The sequence below is a fragment of the Spea bombifrons genome, chromosome 1 (genome assembly GCF_027358695.1).
Source record: "Spea bombifrons isolate aSpeBom1 chromosome 1, aSpeBom1.2.pri, whole genome shotgun sequence".
Classification (NCBI taxonomy): Eukaryota; Metazoa; Chordata; class Amphibia; order Anura; family Pelobatidae; genus Spea; species Spea bombifrons.
Genome location: NC_071087.1, coordinates 81,778,324 through 81,795,997, shown reverse-complemented (window position 1 = coordinate 81,795,997; position 17,674 = coordinate 81,778,324). Strand labels below are relative to the sequence as shown.

Sequence of the window (17,674 nt, the reverse complement as noted above, 5' to 3'; positions counted from 1 at the left end):
GTTATACTTCCTTGTACGTTAATAACTCCGGTGATCACATCCGCCATGGTATTACAAACGTACAGATACCAAACCCCCCCATCTACCTGATAGCTAGATGACCCGTTGTCATTTCTCAGGCCCTGTTTAGCCCCCTCCTGTCATGTTTCTTATGATTATAGGTCACACTGTCGGCAGTCTTCACGTTATGATGTGGAAACCGCATTTATGGCAGGATGTGACCTGAGAAAAGGCTACTCTCTCAATACCAGCAACATAGACATTTTGCATGGCATTCACCTTCACAGATTTTAGCTCAACTGATCCTTGTCCTTTGTTGTCTGTCAATTACTGTAAAGGTTTTGGAGAAATGTAACGTAAAACAAAGATACTGTGCCAAAGTATATTTTATGGGTGCGCTATTTAATCTAAACATGCTCTTCTATATTACTAACACATTTAAGTATGTCTTTATGCAAATGTAAATAATATATTGTAGGTAAGCGTTGATCACCAAATCAAAGTGTGTACTAGATTTATGCAATTCTAAATTTGCTATAGTGCATTGTTTAAATAACTTTAGGAGTAGCAGCAGAAGTTTTACACACACACACACACACACACACACACACACGATGGTGAGTTGCAAGTGTCAATACTTGTGCATAACAAGTTGGCTAAGATTCTGTTTGACATCTCAGAGATTGTATTATAGTTCTCATTTGAACCTACTGTTAATACATAAATATGTAATAGCATTTTGCAGCTTGGGAATCCATTGTAGAAGAACATGTGACAAATGTTGCTGATGTTATATATTCCAATAAACTTCATTCACTAGTACAGAGGTAAAAAAAAAACAAACAAAAAAAACAAAACATTGTATAAATGGTTTCTTGGAACAAATTGTCATATTCAAGGTGTGATTATTGTGAGTGGGTGCAAAGCTAGCAGTGCTGTAAACTTTAGCCATTACTTCTAAGATACTAGCATGATACGCATACTGTACTTGTGTCTGTATCTGAGAATACGTCCAACCCATGCACTCTGTCTAAAGTAATTTATTAGTATTTAATTTCTAGAACGCCTGTAGATTCCCTAATGCCATTACAATAAGAGTGAAAATTAACAGTAATGGTAGAGTTGACAGTATGCAATTAGACAGTAAGATTCCAATGATAAAACATAGTGGTCCAGATGGAGACCTCTTGCAAACTTACAACGTAGTTGAAGATTGAAGAGGGAATGAGACTGAAGGAGAGAGACTATTTAAACTGTGCTGGGTGTAATGTGGAGATATTGGAAATGGGGAGGAAGGATGCTTTCTTTAGGATTTAGGTTGAGGGTATGTTAAATTATTCAAAGTCAATAAAAGAAGCCAGCTCACCATTTTTTTTAAAACTTTTCCGTGGGTAGCTAAGTTCAGTGCGCGCAAGCATACTATTAGTTGCCTGGTTCAGTTTGGGTCTAAAAAGCCTTATTTACTCTTTTTTATTATGATTGTTATTGTAATTATTCCTCTTGTTGTAAAGCCACCCCATAGAGTGTATATATTGAAATGAACCAACAGTGAGAAGTGTACAGGATAGGAAGAAGACCCCCCCCCCGAAAAAGGATTGCTTTCACATTCAGGGAACAAGTTGTAGTTGTCTTTTTAAATAGCCCTATGATGGCTGTTAGAGTAGAATAGGTATCTTCACGCTGAACATGTCACCTAAAACAACCTTACCTTAATTAATAGAACATTAAGCTGCTGTGCTAAGGTTTTCTTTCTTTATTGCTTCCTACACTGCAATCCATTATGCTACTGGCCCAAGTATCTGTACAAACGCCTCCATTCTCACTAATAAACACCCACATGGTAACACTTTCAGCGCCAGGACTACTTTACACTAGAGCAGTTTTTATATTTTTTATTTACTGTTCCCACACACTTTATATAATATATATATATATATATATTTATTTATTTTTACATGGATATAAGTATATATTGGACACCTCTTGTATAGGTGTCAAAAGAATAAAGAAAATATTAATTTACCTGTCTAGATTTCTTGTAAGATTTGCCCCTAAAAGGTGACCATCACAACTTTAAAAGTTGCCGTGTTGGGGTTCTAATTTAAATAGAAGTCTGTTTTCAAAACCACCCAATGGAATATTTGTTTGTAAAGTAAATAAATACGTATAAGTAAAAGAAACCAAGCCCAGGATATTTCACTAGGGCCGTTTTGCTACTTTTATTGCAGTCTGTTATCAACCTATCCATTCACTCCTACGACCAATTTGTGGGAACACAATTTTTTGTGCCTGTTTTAATGCATATAATGTGCTATGTTCTCTTAGATGTCTTGGCCAGAATAGGACGCCATCCTGCAGTACAATATTACTATGGGTAACGGCAAATCCCTTTGTAATGGATGGGTCATGACTACTTTGTAATGCATTTGGTTTAGAACCCCAGATTATTTTTCTAAAAATATAGATATATCGGCATATATAAACTATATAACCAATAGCCTTTATTTTTAGCAGTCATTTTGGCATAAATGCCAAAGTTAGCAGTGTTTAAAGTGCATCATTGCAATTTTTATGTGCAAGAAATACAAATCTGCAAATGCTGCAGGTTTGTAGTATTTCTTGCACATACAATATTTATGTCTTATTCATAGATTGTATTCAGATATTTCTCTACCTCTTATGGTGGTAATTAAATTGAATTTCAGTAGCAATATGTATGCGTAAAATATACCATTAAAGAGATATTGGGGGGGGGATCAACTTCCCCCACATGATGCAGTCTTGTTTTCCAAGTACCTGAGCTTTGTCTCTGACAGAAATAGGGAACAGTGCAATTGTTATGGACGGTTGTCAACATACACATCCTCATTGTCCCTAAATTTGACTGGCTGCATCTGCTCTTGACACAGAGCTCCTCAGCAAAGTTTTGGCAAACTGACTTGGTCCAAACAATAAAGTAACTGGAACAAAGGAACACATAACTATAATAACTGTCTATGTATAGGTGACATGTTATTCAATAAAGGTATAATAAATGAAAGTAACTTGAACAAAGGAACATAACTATAATAACTGTCAGGGCTTGACAAATTTGTTGTAAAGTTAGGAGCCAGGATTTTTTTTTTTAAACTAACAGTTGGTTAGGAGTGATCTGATCATCATCAGCCCACTTACTAAACTCACAGCATTTGACCTGGAAGCACCCTGGACTTTCAGGTTAGAGCCCCGTACAAAAGGGGGAAATAACCCCTAAAATGCCGTGGCATTGAAGGGGTTAACGCTGCACTCATGGAGCGATCAGGCAGCAGGGGGAGTTGTCAGGTCCCCACACTTATTTGGGGACTCAATCAACACTCAACCCCCCTACCTGAAGCTGCCTGTGGCAGCTGAAAACGTGATTGCAGGTTTTCCTGCAATCAGGGTTTCAGCCTACAGAATCGAGTGATCACAGGCTTAGGAGTGGTTGTGCTGTCTGCCCAGACTCCTGGGCAGACAACAGCAGCAGCGCCCCCGCGATCACCATGATTGTGGTGACGGGGGCATTTTTCTAGGGATTTAACAGGCTAACAAAAACCTAGGCGCCAGAGCAAAATGCTCAGTTGCCGTGGTGACCTGGTGCCTGGGATTTGTCGAGCCCTGGTCTATGTATATGGGACATGTTATTCAATAAAGGTATAATAACTGTCCCAGTCTCTCCTTGTATGTTATAACGCATTCATCAATGCGTGTGCGCTGTGACACTATTCATCACAAACGGTTTGTTTTTTTCTGCAAGTACCTAGTTGCACATCCAGCTTAATTCATGGATTGCCAATGGGGGCTTTTGGAAATGGAATAGATGGAAGGATGCTCTTCCTACTTGTACTATTGGAGTACTTGAGACAGTACTCCAATAGTATTGTTTTTCTTTATTTTCAGTACGGTTGTGGAGTCAGTAGGGCACCTAGTGTTGTGTGCCTAGCTAGCTGGTGTTAGGCATGTTGGAAAACTTTTCCATGGGTGTCTGTTTCCTTGTTATCTCTGTGAGCACAGGCTAGCATCTATTTAGTCTTCATAGTGCTCAGCTGCACCTCATCCGGCACCATGGATCTCCCGTGATGTCTGGCTCCCCTTGCGTGACAATACTTCAGTACTTAAACGGTGTTGTTGCAATCCGTGTTGTGTACTACATCACCGCTGCATTGTTCAGTATATATTACCGTATTTGCTCGATTATAAGACGACCCTGATTATAAGACGACCCCCCAAAATCTGAATATTAACTTAGGAAAAAAAGAAAAAGCCTGAATATAAGACGACCCCAAAGGAAAAAAGTTTTACCAGTAAATGTTAATTCATGTAAACTATTTTTTTAATAAAAGCTATGATTGAGAAAAAGATTTTTTTTGTTTTTATTTCTTGTATTTTCCAACCTGTCCCCCAGTTACGCACATCTGCCCCCAGGCTTGCCACTCCAATATGGCACTGTGGCCCATGATATGCCTTTTAACCCTCTATATGCCACTGTGCCCCATGGTATGCCTTTTGACCCCCCTATGTTCCACTCTGCCTCCAGAAATGCCTTATACCCCTATATCCCATTCTGGCATTTAGGGGGTTAAAATGCATATTATGGGGCAGAGTGGCATATAGGGAGGTATAAGGCATTTCAGGAGGCAGAGTGGCATTAAGGGAGTTAAAAGGCATTGTATAGAGCACTCTGCCTCCAGAAATGCCTTATACCCCTATATGCCACTCTGCCAATTAGGGGGTTAAAAGGCATATTATGGGGCAGAGTGGCATATAGGGAGGTATAAGGCATTTCAGGAGGCAGAGTGCTCTATTAAATGCCCCCTTAACGCCACTCCAGAAATGCCCTATGCCCATTTAACACACACACACACACCCTATACCCCCATTTAACTAACTAACACACACACACACACACACACACACACTCTCTCTCTCTCTCTCCCCCCCTCTCTCACCCCCCTTCCCCCGCTCTCCCCCCTCTCTTACCGGTGCTTCCAGCCGGGGCAGCGGGTTGACGTCGCCTTCTGCTGCAGCCGGAAGGAGGTGTGGCTAGCAGCGGGGGTTTGTATGCGTCCGTCGCGTATACTTTCCCCGGCTGTCAGAGATCAGAGTTCCCCGCACCGGTGCGGGGAAGTCTGATCTCTGACAGTCGGGGAAGGTGTATGCGACGGACGCAGACAACCCCCGCTCTATTTGAGGTCTGATTAGAAGACGACCCCGATTAGAAGACGAGGGGTATTTTTCAGAGCATTTGCTCTGAAAAAAACCTCGTCTTATAATCGAGCAAATACGGTACTTACATATTTAATGCTTTATTTTTTTTTTAATGGGCAAAGTTTTAGTTTTCCTTTCTAATTGGAGGCCCAGCAGTATCAGAGGTCATGCTGGATGTTGTCGCTGAACTGCCAAGCGTCAAAATCTCACTTATAGTTTGTGGCATTGCTATATGATTGCACCATAGCATATGCCTGCTAGGTGGAATACTTTCTCTGACTTATTTAAAGTAAATTCGTAAAGCATCTAATATTGGCTAACACTGTAACCGTATTTCACAGTGATCCAACAAAAAACAAATGTATTTAAACAAAGTGCCTCAACAGAATGCCAACAGAAACTTAATTGACAGTTTGCTATCTCTCTCTCCACTTCATGATCGGAGGTTTACTAGCATAGCCTTTGTCATCTTACACGGTTTATGCATGTGATTCACTTCAACAGCCTAACAAACCGCATAGAAATTCTGTGGATAGATTAAAGATAACATTTCCTAGATGTATTTTAAACTGTTACCACCCTTCATAAGTACTGTACGTTTAAAAAAATATACTTTTAGAATAAAGCATACGTATACTGCCTAGTTTAGTAAGTGTAGGCAGGAGGGGAGAAAATTAAGAAAGAGGTGATAAAACAAGAATGCCTGCACCAATTTCTATGTAGGAAAATATATTTAAGTCTATGCAGATGTTCTTAGACTTTATTTAAATTTAAAAAACAAGATTGTGGTTAAATTTAATATATATATATATATATATATATATATTATAGTTAAAACCTTAATTCATATATTGTCTATATTATATTGAGTTCTTTTCCAAATATTTGTATTAAAGTTTTTTCAAAAACAAATACAAAATTATACATAATTTAACAGCATAGTCTGAATAAAACAAAACATATAATACATGTCAAAAAAGAGCAAATCACAAAAGGGGAGGGAGGCACTGTTGGTGTTGGTGTGTTGATGTTGGTGTGTGGGGTGCGTTCTTCGCCCGCTTCTTGCACTTGAAGGATGGGAAAACCCGCGTATGGTGTGTGAGAACATCTTACATTGGGTTTGTTCACCAAAGTGCTGTGTCTGCTGAATGCGCTCAGTGAGGTTGTGAGATCGGCGACTACATGAGAAAAGTTTGTTGTCTCAATATTACAAGAACTTTGGAGCTTTGTTTAGGAGTTGTGTTCTGTTGGTGTTTCAATGTAATATCTACAGAAGGAAGATGATTGTAATGCAGGACTTTGCACCTATTGAGTATTATAGCTTTCCACATGTATAATGTTGGATCCATCATGAGATCTTAATTTTGACTGTGGTTTCTCTTGCATGAAGCTAATTAGTATTGTGCAGCAGTGGGTTGTTTTTATCTGCGTGTTTTCAAGTTAGTACAGGGGTGCTCTGTTGTTTATGTTGTCTTTTGAATGCTTAAGTTCACGTTGTGTCATTTCCTAATTATCTGTACGACTGTTCGGTAGATCTAGTCTGTCTTGTTTGATTTACCTTGGTAGTTTTCTCTAGGTTGTAGCAGTCCAAAGCAGGGTGGATTTTGTGCTGAACAAAATGCTGAAAGTCCTTGTTTATATCATATTACTTTTGGAGGGTGAGAGTACTGGTATTATAAATTAATATTTGTTTAGATATACCGTATTGGCCCGAATATAGGCCGCACTTTTTTCCCCCACTTTAAGTCTTTAAAGTGGGGGTGCGGCCTATATTCGGGGTCTAGCGCCCAACGCCCGGGACATGCAGTCCCGGGCGCCGGGCAGGCAGCGGGGTCAGGATACAGATCCCCCGCAGAGGTGCAGGAGGGGACCTGTATCCTACTCCCCGATACGCTCAGACAGCCTCCCCTGCCAGCACGAGAGGTTGTCTAAGCGCATCGCGTGGACGTTCACCGGCAGCGGTGAACGTCCGCACTATGCATTTTACACCCCCCCCCGACTTACCAGAGCAGACTCCCGGGTGTCTTGCAGGGCCGGCGGAAGACATCTACGCAATACGCGTATACAACTTCCGGTGTTGTATACACGATGTGCATAGATGTCCCCCTCCGGCCCCGTAAAACACGCGGGAGTCTGCTCTGGTAAGTCGGGGGGGGGGGAGAGGACAGAGTGGCAGCATATCTCGGGGGGGAGGAGAGGACAGAGTGGCAGCATATCTCGGGGGGGGAGGTCAGAGTGGCAGCATATCTCGGGGGGGGGAGAGGTCAGAGTGGCAGCATATCTCGGGGGGGGGAGACAGAGTGGCAGCATATCCCACGGGGGGGGAGAGGACAGAGTGGCAGCATGTTTTTTGGTGCTTTTTTAAAGAAAAAAACTTTTTCTTTAAAAAAGCACCAAACTTTTAGGGTGCGGCCTATATACGGGGGCGGCCTATATCCGAGCCAATACGGTATTGTGCAAGAAAACAACCAGTCAATAAAGGAGACATATTTGTTCAAAAGGTTTGTTGTCTTATTCTTAACATCTATACACAATAATTTGGAAACCTTTTTGTTTCCTCTGGGAATCGAATACATGGTCTGACAACTAGAATAAGCATGTCTTATATGTAAACAGGGAAAAGAAAAAATGTCGGTGCGCTAAGCTAGTCTCAGGCTCAAATAATACAAATGTATAATATGAGGCTCTTATATGTAGCCCGGGTGAAAATTGAATGTTAAATCAAACACGTGTAAATCATCTATGTCTTTTATTTGTGCAGTATTCTGTCGTAATCTGATTTCACAATAGCATGAGAATGTTTAAGAATATTGTGAACAGTATAACCTGACGTTTACTTTCTTTTGAATGGAAATCCAGTATTGGCTTTAACATGCAAGCTACTGAATGACGGTTAGTATCAGTGTAGGGTAAAATGCCCTTGTCATTATAGGCACATACGGTATGCAGGGTGCTGTATTATCAAAGCATCACTTGGCACGGGGTACATTTGTGATGCTTTTGCCAAAGACCATGCATTACACATGTGAAACAATAATGGCAATGAGTCATTGTGTACACCTAGCCTTGCCAAATCACCTTGGCTTTGAATTTTCACTCTTGCGGTGCTGGTAGCAACAGTAGCATGTTGAGATGGGCTTATATTCAATGCATCTTTGCTTCTCAGGTAATTTCCAGCAAGTATTTTGCCTTAACACAAAACAGCTTGATAATTATATGTAGTGATTTCCCCCATTGGGACTCAATTAGAACAATAAAGAAAACATTGAAAGCTACTGTATAAAAGGAATCCAGCACGATTCAGGAATAATACGGGAAGTCAATAACAATGAGTAATTTCAGTGCGTTTTAGTCCTGTCATCTCAATGCTTTAACTTAAGAAAACCCAATGCGATATAAAACAAAATGAAGTTATCTCCTCTTTACATCATAAATGAAAGTACAATCATGCTGATTCCACGAACATCTATGTTCAAGATGCTGTCGTGCCTCAATCCCCCCCTGATGAATGCCCTTTACTTCTTGCTTGCCAGTCTTGGTATCTCAAGCACTTAGAGCAACATTAAAAAAAAAACCACTGCTCAGTTACAAACCCAGCAACTGAATCCTGATCAAAGTCACATGCTGGTACACAGGCACTGGTGGCGAACATGTATTCGTGCTGGGCAAGCACCAAAATATTTCTATTGGGATCTATTGGGATCCCACAGTAGGGGAGCAGTTGACTACTAAATAACTTAGTGAGGTATATTCACTAAAAGGAGAGTTGTCAAGAGAGTTTAGATTTCGCTCCTATTCATGAAGGACCAATGCTAACAAGTCTGTCTAGCAAAAGACTGAGCTGGCCCTCTATAATTCATATTTCAATGTGGAAGTTTCACTGATTTTAATTTGTTATACAGGGCCAGTCAGGCACTCAGTGTAGCAGAAGCTCATTGGGGTTAACCATTTATGATGTATATGAAGTCAAGGAGGCAGCTGAAACTACGGTTATGCTGGAAAAATGAGTTTTGTTTTTTTTTTGTGAATAAAGCTCATTGATTTTACTATTATAACTGCTCACTTTCAAGAAGTCACATCACCTTCCAGTCCACTCAGAAAGTAGTAGGTGAGTTAACCTTTTCTCATTGGACAGGGCACCAGGGTGCTCAGATGGATTTCTTGCAACTATAGTAACCCCACTGCAAGAATTCTTCTCTCGGATAGAGTTGAAATTAGAAGTGGAATCTGTCAGGGATTTCCCCTCAATTGACAATGCTTTGTTTGTGTTATGTCTACATTCTTTGTCAAAGCGTATATTGGAGGTTTTGGTGACTGCTCCACTTGCCATAAAGAGGCTGCCTATGCAGACAGTTTACATTCTATACTTTCTGTTCTGTTCGTGCTGCCTAATATTTTTAAAGAATGTATGCTATAAACTGACCAATTGAAAAATTCTAATGCATCTTGAATAATCTAAAAGTAGCTTTTGGTTTCAGTGCTGTAATCACTCTATGAAATATCTTGGGTTTCATTTCAAATCTGATTTAAATAGATGGTTTCTCCTGGTTTGAGTGGTGGAATATAATGAAAATTCATATTTTGCCCAGTTTCAGACATTCCTTACAGTATTTCCTAGATTTTTTTCGGGCAAAGTCCTTTCTGAGTTTGGAGTACTTTGAGTAGAACTGAAATCCCTGAATCACTATATCACTGGCCCACATATTATGGCTTTTGTGCTTTTTTTTTCTTTATGCCCCTGTAAGACTGGACAAACCTGATGGCACCTTTCGCTGTAGACATTTGGGACCACTGCACTTCCTATTCCCTTCTCACTCTTACTGTTGGTTCACAATCCAACTCTTGACCATAACCCATGTTCTTTACCCAAATAAAATACTGAACTTTTTGGCCTCTGAGGTGCTGGATAAACCCTATAATACAAAACTGGACACTTTGAGAAACATGCAGTGTTTCTCATTGCCTTTCTTCCCATACTAGACCTCTGACTGCAGTTGAGGACATCTGCCAAGAGTACCTATCACCAACAGGCACTATGTAGTTGCAGAATTGTTTCCTGCCTACACTAGACTATACAGTTGGGAACTGCTATTTCTTCTCTCCCGAGCTGGTTGGGAGAAGAGCCATCTTGCACCTCCTAAATGTTCAATTCACAGCGCATGTCATGTGGTTTGAACATTGGGTACGAGCTATATTTGCAGACCTGTATTCCCTGTTGCTGCCTGGGCTCTTCTATTGAGGAGGCAGAAGCGGGTCAGGAAGCACAAAGACTACAAATCTTATTAGCCAGGACTTGACTTTATTTTGTATTACTGTTAACTGTGTACAAATGGATGTCAAATATAACAAATGTAATTGAGGAACATAAAAATGAGGGAGGGATAACTTAATAGGCAGAAATAATTATGCAGACTCCTAGAAAAAGAAAAAAACAAGATATACAACATTTCCCCATACTATAAATGTAAGGTGGTTTTTATGTTTACATGGCTTATATTTTTCTGGAAAATGCCTTGGTTAATTGCAAGGAACAGTAAAATGTAAGATTCCGAATAGCTGACACATCCGCTTTAAGGATTTTTTTCCCCAGTGCCAGGATTCTAATATACTTTTATCCCAGGTAGACTTGCAACTTTTAAATAATTGGTATCTTTGAACTTGGCTGATAGCAGACAATTATTTTAAATTTCACTTACATCTAGCTGTTGTGTGAAATTCCTACTCTAGAAAATTATGCCTTGTTTTTTTTTTTCCACTCCTACTCCTTTTCCCACTTACGTGTTTCTTGTATTATAAGATATTCAATTGAATACATCTAAGTGACAGATGTGGTGGGCAAAGTATACTTAATGGAAATGTTGTGGGTTTGCTGCATTTTAACGTTAGCCTCTCTAAAGTGAGCTGCATCGCTGGAGTCGTTGGCAGGGGCACTTGGATAGTGGTCATGTTTGATAATAGCGTATTTTCTACATTGTTTGCAAATGACAAATAATACAAACATATTGGAACCATGTGGTTATTGGATTGTGAGTGTTGATTATTAAATATGAACAATGCTTTGTCACCAGGCTTCCTAACAGGAAAGTTAACCAAATCTGTGTTCTTAGGAACAGGATAAAGCTAAGACTGAGTGTCTGTTGACATAAATTTTGGAGGTTTCATATGGCGGAATTATCATTAGTAGCTACAAACAAACAAAACAATAATGAAAAAATAGATCATGCCATCTGTCATTGTTATTTCAGAAAAAGGAATCCAATTTCTAGTGTATGTTTGCCAGTGGAAGAAAAACCCTTTCTTTGATATCTGCGGGCTTGGCCAGTTTGAAAGCTATGAGCCGTAAAATCTTGGGTATAATACGCGGGTAAAACTTCATAATCGATTAGTTGCCGATTATTTGTTCGATTAATCGGATAAATTTTTTTTAATTTTTCATTTATTTAAAATAATTTAATAAAGTAACATAGGATGTAAAAAACAAACAGCAGAATAAAAAACTTCGATAAAAATGCATTTCTTGTTTTTATTTCCCAACCTGCCCCCCCCCCCCGGTTATGCACATTTGAGCCCAGGCTTGCCACGCTGCCTCCCAGATGTGCCACTTACCCCCAGATATGCCACTCACTTCGCTCCCCACATATGCCTTATATACCCTATATGCCTTATACCCCTAGATATGTCACTCATCTTCCCCAGGTATGCCGTATACCCCCCTGATATGCCATAGTGCACTCATATATTTGCAGACTCGTTCACAGACACAATACTTTTATAAATAAATACAGGGTTAATCTTCAGTGCCCCCAGGATTTATATTCCCCTCAGTTTGCCCCCCTTTACCTCTAACTGCACCTTAAGTTAACTTTATTTAATTAATTAAATTAACCCTCAGTCCTCAGCATTAAATTAACCCGGAAGAAAAGACCCTATCAACCACAACTGCCCCTAAATGAACCCTGAAGACCCCATCAACCACAACTGCCCCTAAATGAACCCTGAAGACCCCATCAACCATGACTGCCCCTAAATTAACCCTGAAGACCCCATCAACCACAATTAACCCTAAACACCCCATTAACTATAACTGCCCCTAACTTTCAGTAGCCCAAATATTAATCTTATACTCACCAGTTAGATGAGTTCTTGAGCCATTGGGATGGTATAGGAAATGGGTTGGGCCAATCAGCACTTTGGCCCCGCCCCTTTCTGACTCCCTCTCCCTCCCTGCAGTCACTGCCGATAGGCCCCGCCCCTTTCTCTCTGTCCCTCCTTGCAGCCAATCGGCAGTGACTGCAGGGAGGGACTGGAAGAAGTAAGTGGGTGGGCCAATCGGCAGTGGCTGCACGGAGGAACTGTAAGTAGGAGCTGCTGCAACTAATCGATAATGAAATTCGTTGTCAACGATTTTCATTATCGATTAGTTGTTGCAGCCCTAGTGGATAATATGCACCCACCACTTAAAAATCTAAATTTTTTTTAAACATAATGTGTGTGGTTTTTACCTTCTGACCTGGATGACCCCCCCTCTCTCTCTGTCTGTTTCTCTCTGACAGGAGGTAGAGGAGTCATCTGCAGAGTGTAACTAACAGCAACTGCTGTGCTGCTTCATGTTTTTTTTCTTATTGTTGAATGATCCTGCAACATAACAAATTTTAACTCTGGTATTATACCTGCCTCCATTCATGACTCTTGAAAATAGGGTAATTGTGCGCGTTATGCCCACAATTTTACGGGATATACATACTCTTGTAATAGCATACTTAGGAGTACATTCCTCTGGCTTTTAATGACCTACTTGTGGTTTGAGTCATATACTTTTTTTATGACAATTCTGTTATACTCAATGTCAAGAGTGTTAAGTACAAAACAAAAGTGCAACAGAAATGTAATGCTGCTAGAACATTCTTTTTTTCCTGCAGGGCTGCCAGGGACCTGGATCCTCCTCTCTGGCTGCGCGTAGACAACCTCAGCTGCTCCTGGCACTTCCGCCGCGCTTGAGCACTGGCGTGACATGACCTTCTGGTGCTCGGTGATAAAAATTTGGCAATTTATACAAAGCCAAAGCCCCCCCCCCCCAGTGGGATGAAAATTAAGCAAAAAACTCCAAAATATGTGGGCTCACGTTCACTTACACACGCTCTCTAAATGTTTCCCTACCTTCTTTGCCAACAACTTCTGCTTTTGCATCTTCTTCTACTGTCTTTTAACTTCTCTCGTCTTCTCTCTGCTATCTTCTCTCGCATATTCACAGACATGACCCAGACAGAATGGTGGTGCTTCTGGTGATGTCCTCTCTCTGATCCTCCAATTACATTCCACATGTCTACTATCTATAACCCCCCAGCGCACTTCCAGCTGATCGCACAATAGTTCCCCCCCACACACACCTTTCCCACCCAATAAGGATATTAATGAGTGAAGGGAGTTGTAGTCCTCCAAAGCTGGTATACGAAAGGTGAAAATAGGTTAGCATACTTTTTTTTCTATTATCTACACCATTTTCTACCCCGAGAATGTGTACTTATAAGAAGGTGCTAAATTATTTCATCATGCTATGTGCCTACCCTGCAACATATTGTTTGCCCAAACACATCTTTTGGATAATCTTAGTAAGGGGGGTTTTAAGAAATAAATAATTTAGTTTAAGTTACTTATTCTACCAAAGGGTTATAGGTTTACCCTCAAATAATTATCTATGTAGTAAAAAAAAAAAAAGGTTTCCCTGGTTGAAAGGTGAGATGTGTATAGAATTGCTACCTAAAAGTAACAATAGCAAACAGAACTCCAACAAATTGGCTCTGCCCCTGTCAGAGGTAAATGTCCCCTAATCCCCGGTGCTCAGAGGGTTAAAATGATGCAGAATGGCTGTAGTTTTGAGCATTAATGTGTGGGACAGGCATTCTTTAAAGATGAATTGCTGTGTACAGTAAATTGTGGGCATGCAACAGCAGTCCCTATACTCAGAACCTCTCATGGGATTACAATAAAATAAAAATCTTTTCCAGCTCAGACAGAGTGACTGTATAATTAGATTAATTGGCAGCCAAACAAGAGCACTTCCTTTTTTGTCTTTCCTAACAAAATCATTAAGCATTGAGTCTTGAATATTTATTTGTTTTTTTCCTCCAAATAGACCTAAAAATGTGCATGTTCTTATGTTCACACTTTTTTTTCCCGCTGCGCTTTACAGAAAAGTAAAAATATATACAACTGTGTATGTGTGTGCGTGTGTGTATATATATATATATATATTTGCTCGATTATAAGACAAGGTTTTTTTCAGAGCAAATGCTCTGAAAAATACCCCTCGTCTTCTAATCGGGGTCGTCTTATAATCAGACCTCAAATAGAGGTCTGACTATGAGACTAAGATCCAGATCCCCCGCACCGCTGCAGGGGACCTGGATCCTTCTGACCCCCCCCCCCACACCACACACACTTACCGGTGCTTCCAATTTCCTGCTGTATACCGGGGCAGCGGGCTGACGTCCACGTGATTCGCGTAGACAACTTACGCTGCAGCCGGAAGGAGGTGTGGTTAGCAGCGGGGGTTGTCTGCGTCCATCGCGCAGACCTTCCCCGGCTGTCAGAGATCAGAGTTGTTTCAGCCCTAGTCAGAAGTACCGGTAAGTGGGGGGGGGGCAGCAGGATCCAGGTCCCCTGCAGCTGCGGGGGATCTGTATCTTAGTCGTCTCATAGTCAGACCTATTTGAGGTCTGATTATAAGACGACCCCGATTATAAGACGAGTGGTATTTTTCAGAGCATTTGCTCTGAAAAAAACCTAATCTTATAATTGAGCAAATACGGTATATATATATATATATATATATTAGCCCAAGGCCACCCCCAGCTTCTTGATGTGTTTGGCCGAACACCTCCTGCTGCCGTTCCACATTGCTCATGTTTTTAATCAGTCTCTAAAAAGTCTATCAGACGTTCAGTATTATTTCATGAACCATAATTGATATCCTACGTTCAGAAACATTATATTTACCCAGCACTGGTGGTGATGACATTGCTTACCTAATTGTATAGCATTTGTGGGATTTTCATCACTTCTTTTATAATTAATAAGTAGCTGTGCGACATTTATATTTGTAATAAAAGCGATATCTGGCCTGCTGTATCTTTGGTGTAAATAATGCAAGGGGATATTTAGTTCTATGGATACACTTGTGCCATAATATCCACATTTTCTGTGAAGATATCAAAATCTTTTATTTTAAATCAAATGACCGATTTTATTTTTATTTTTCGGGGTCTGTATGGGTAATATTTTTTATCTGGCTTTAACAGAACAGATGGTTTGAACAATTTGTCAAGAATAAATATTGAACATGAGTCACTAGAAATGCTCAGTTGAAAAATTAGGTAACACTGCGCTATTATGTAAGACATGATTTAAAAAAAAAATCCTTCTGGGAGCTGAAACAATGGAATTTTTGTAATAGTGTCCATCTGTAGTTATCATAAAGGCTAATTAACATGTTTTTTTCCTGTGATTTAATGCAAAATATTAAGGGGGGATTCCCCTTTTCATTACTAGTGTTGCCTTGTAGGCGTATAGCTGAAATTGGGGATCTCACTGGGCGTCTGCCTCTTCTGTCCTTATATGAATATAACTTATGTTGGTACGTTCATTTCTGGAATGCTAACCTATCTTTCTACAATATGGTATATACTCGGTGACGTCTTTAGCAGCTTTTTAATTTCCATGTGATCTTGTTTACTGAAACGTTTTATTGACAAAGTATGGGCAGGAATGTTCGTTCAAAGTGTGGCTGAATTGGAGGCTGCAAACCACATTGTAAGAGACGTGGTGAGAATGTTAATAAAGCTGGGAGGAACTATGTAAAATGTAAGGTGTAATTTACTAATCAGATTAAACATACACACACACATATATATATATATTTTATATTCAGGGCTGGCCCTACCATGGAGCCGAGTGGGGCAACTGCCCCAGGTGGTACTTTTGAAGAGGCGGCAATTGCCGCCCCAAGCCCTTTTTTTTTTTTTTTAAAGCAGAGGAGAGAGGGGGACGCCGAGTGGTTTTCGCTTACCAAGTTGTCAGTATCTGCTCAGCGCCCCTCTCTCTCTCCTCTGTGAGCCCTCTAGTCTACCTGCTCGGTCTCAGTGCTGGCTTGTAATGCTGAGCGCCAAAAGATGACGTCATTTCCGGCGCTCAGCATTACAAGCCGGCACTGAGACCTAGCAGGGAGACTCGTTGCAGGACTGCTGAAGGTATGTACAAAGGGGGGGGATAGATAATAGGGAGGAAGGGTAGATAATGGGGGGGGGGCATTTTATACTTCACCCCAGGCAGCATTATGTCTTGGGCTGGTCCTGTTTATATTATAATATATTATAATAATATTATAATGTTCTTCCAGACTAACTTGATAACAGTAATTTTCATTTCAATTTTTGTAACAGGGTTATGAAGATTGTAATCATGTGACACGTACCTAAATTTTTAATGTATTAGCATTTTGCCCCTGGTGTGGCTCTAGTATGCTCCAACAGTTGTAAATCTCGTGTGTAGATTTGAATACAATGCAAGGATGAGTGCATCTTGGGATGTTTGTGTATCTATATCTGTCTATTAGTGTGTGTGTGTGTGTATATTTCTAGTGCACTTTTATACAAGCTTTATAATTATACTAGAATCTTATATATATAATGTTTTGAAGATCAGTGTCTGTCATTGAATGATAGGTTTTGTGGTTTAAGTACAGATGATTTCAGAACTTCAAAAGTTATTATTTTAAAGGAAATCATTTCCTTTATTTTGTCTGGGTTGTAAAACATTGTAGTGTAATGGATTTATGTAATTATTAAAGCTCACACTCTGTAAGTGGATTTTACTGTATGAACACAATTTGGAATCATATGCCTCAGCATGAAATAATGCATATTGAAATATATTTTAGGATTAATATGTTATTCAGCCTGAAGAAAATAAAGGTACTTATCTTTATGAGAAGCTTCTGATTCTTAGATGCATGGTTCCATTTATTGGCTGCTTAAAGGAATGAACCTGGAATCTCTTGTTTTTTTTTTAATGCAGTTTCCTATGCAAAGCCTTAATGAAACAGAATAATAATTAAAAAAAAAGGATGTCAAAGTGTACAAATCATCATACTTATCCAAAATGAAAAGCAGTAGAGGGGGGCACATACTAAATATATAGGCATGATTAACGGGGTGAAAAGTCTCTTCTGTTAAATGAGCTTTTTGCTTTACACAGGGAGCCATATAGATGTAGCCATATATTCTAGGAATAGTTAGCTAGCTATGTAATACAATACAAGATTAAAAAAAAACAACTTTAAAATATTCCAGAAATTTGCTCTTTCGCGAATCTGGATTAAAATGAGTGATGCATGTCATTATAAAAGTGCTCTTTGCAGAAAAGATAACAGTTTCCAGATTGCTTGTATATA

The 17,674-nt window shown here is 39.8% G+C and overlaps 1 protein-coding gene across 3 annotated transcripts in view; it reads left to right on the top strand.

The window, feature by feature from the left end:
* The window catches only part of CRTC1 (CREB regulated transcription coactivator 1), a 71,022-nt gene that overhangs the window by 7,713 nt on the left and 45,635 nt on the right, over positions 1-17,674 (top strand). The gene's annotated exons all lie outside the window — the stretch shown is intronic.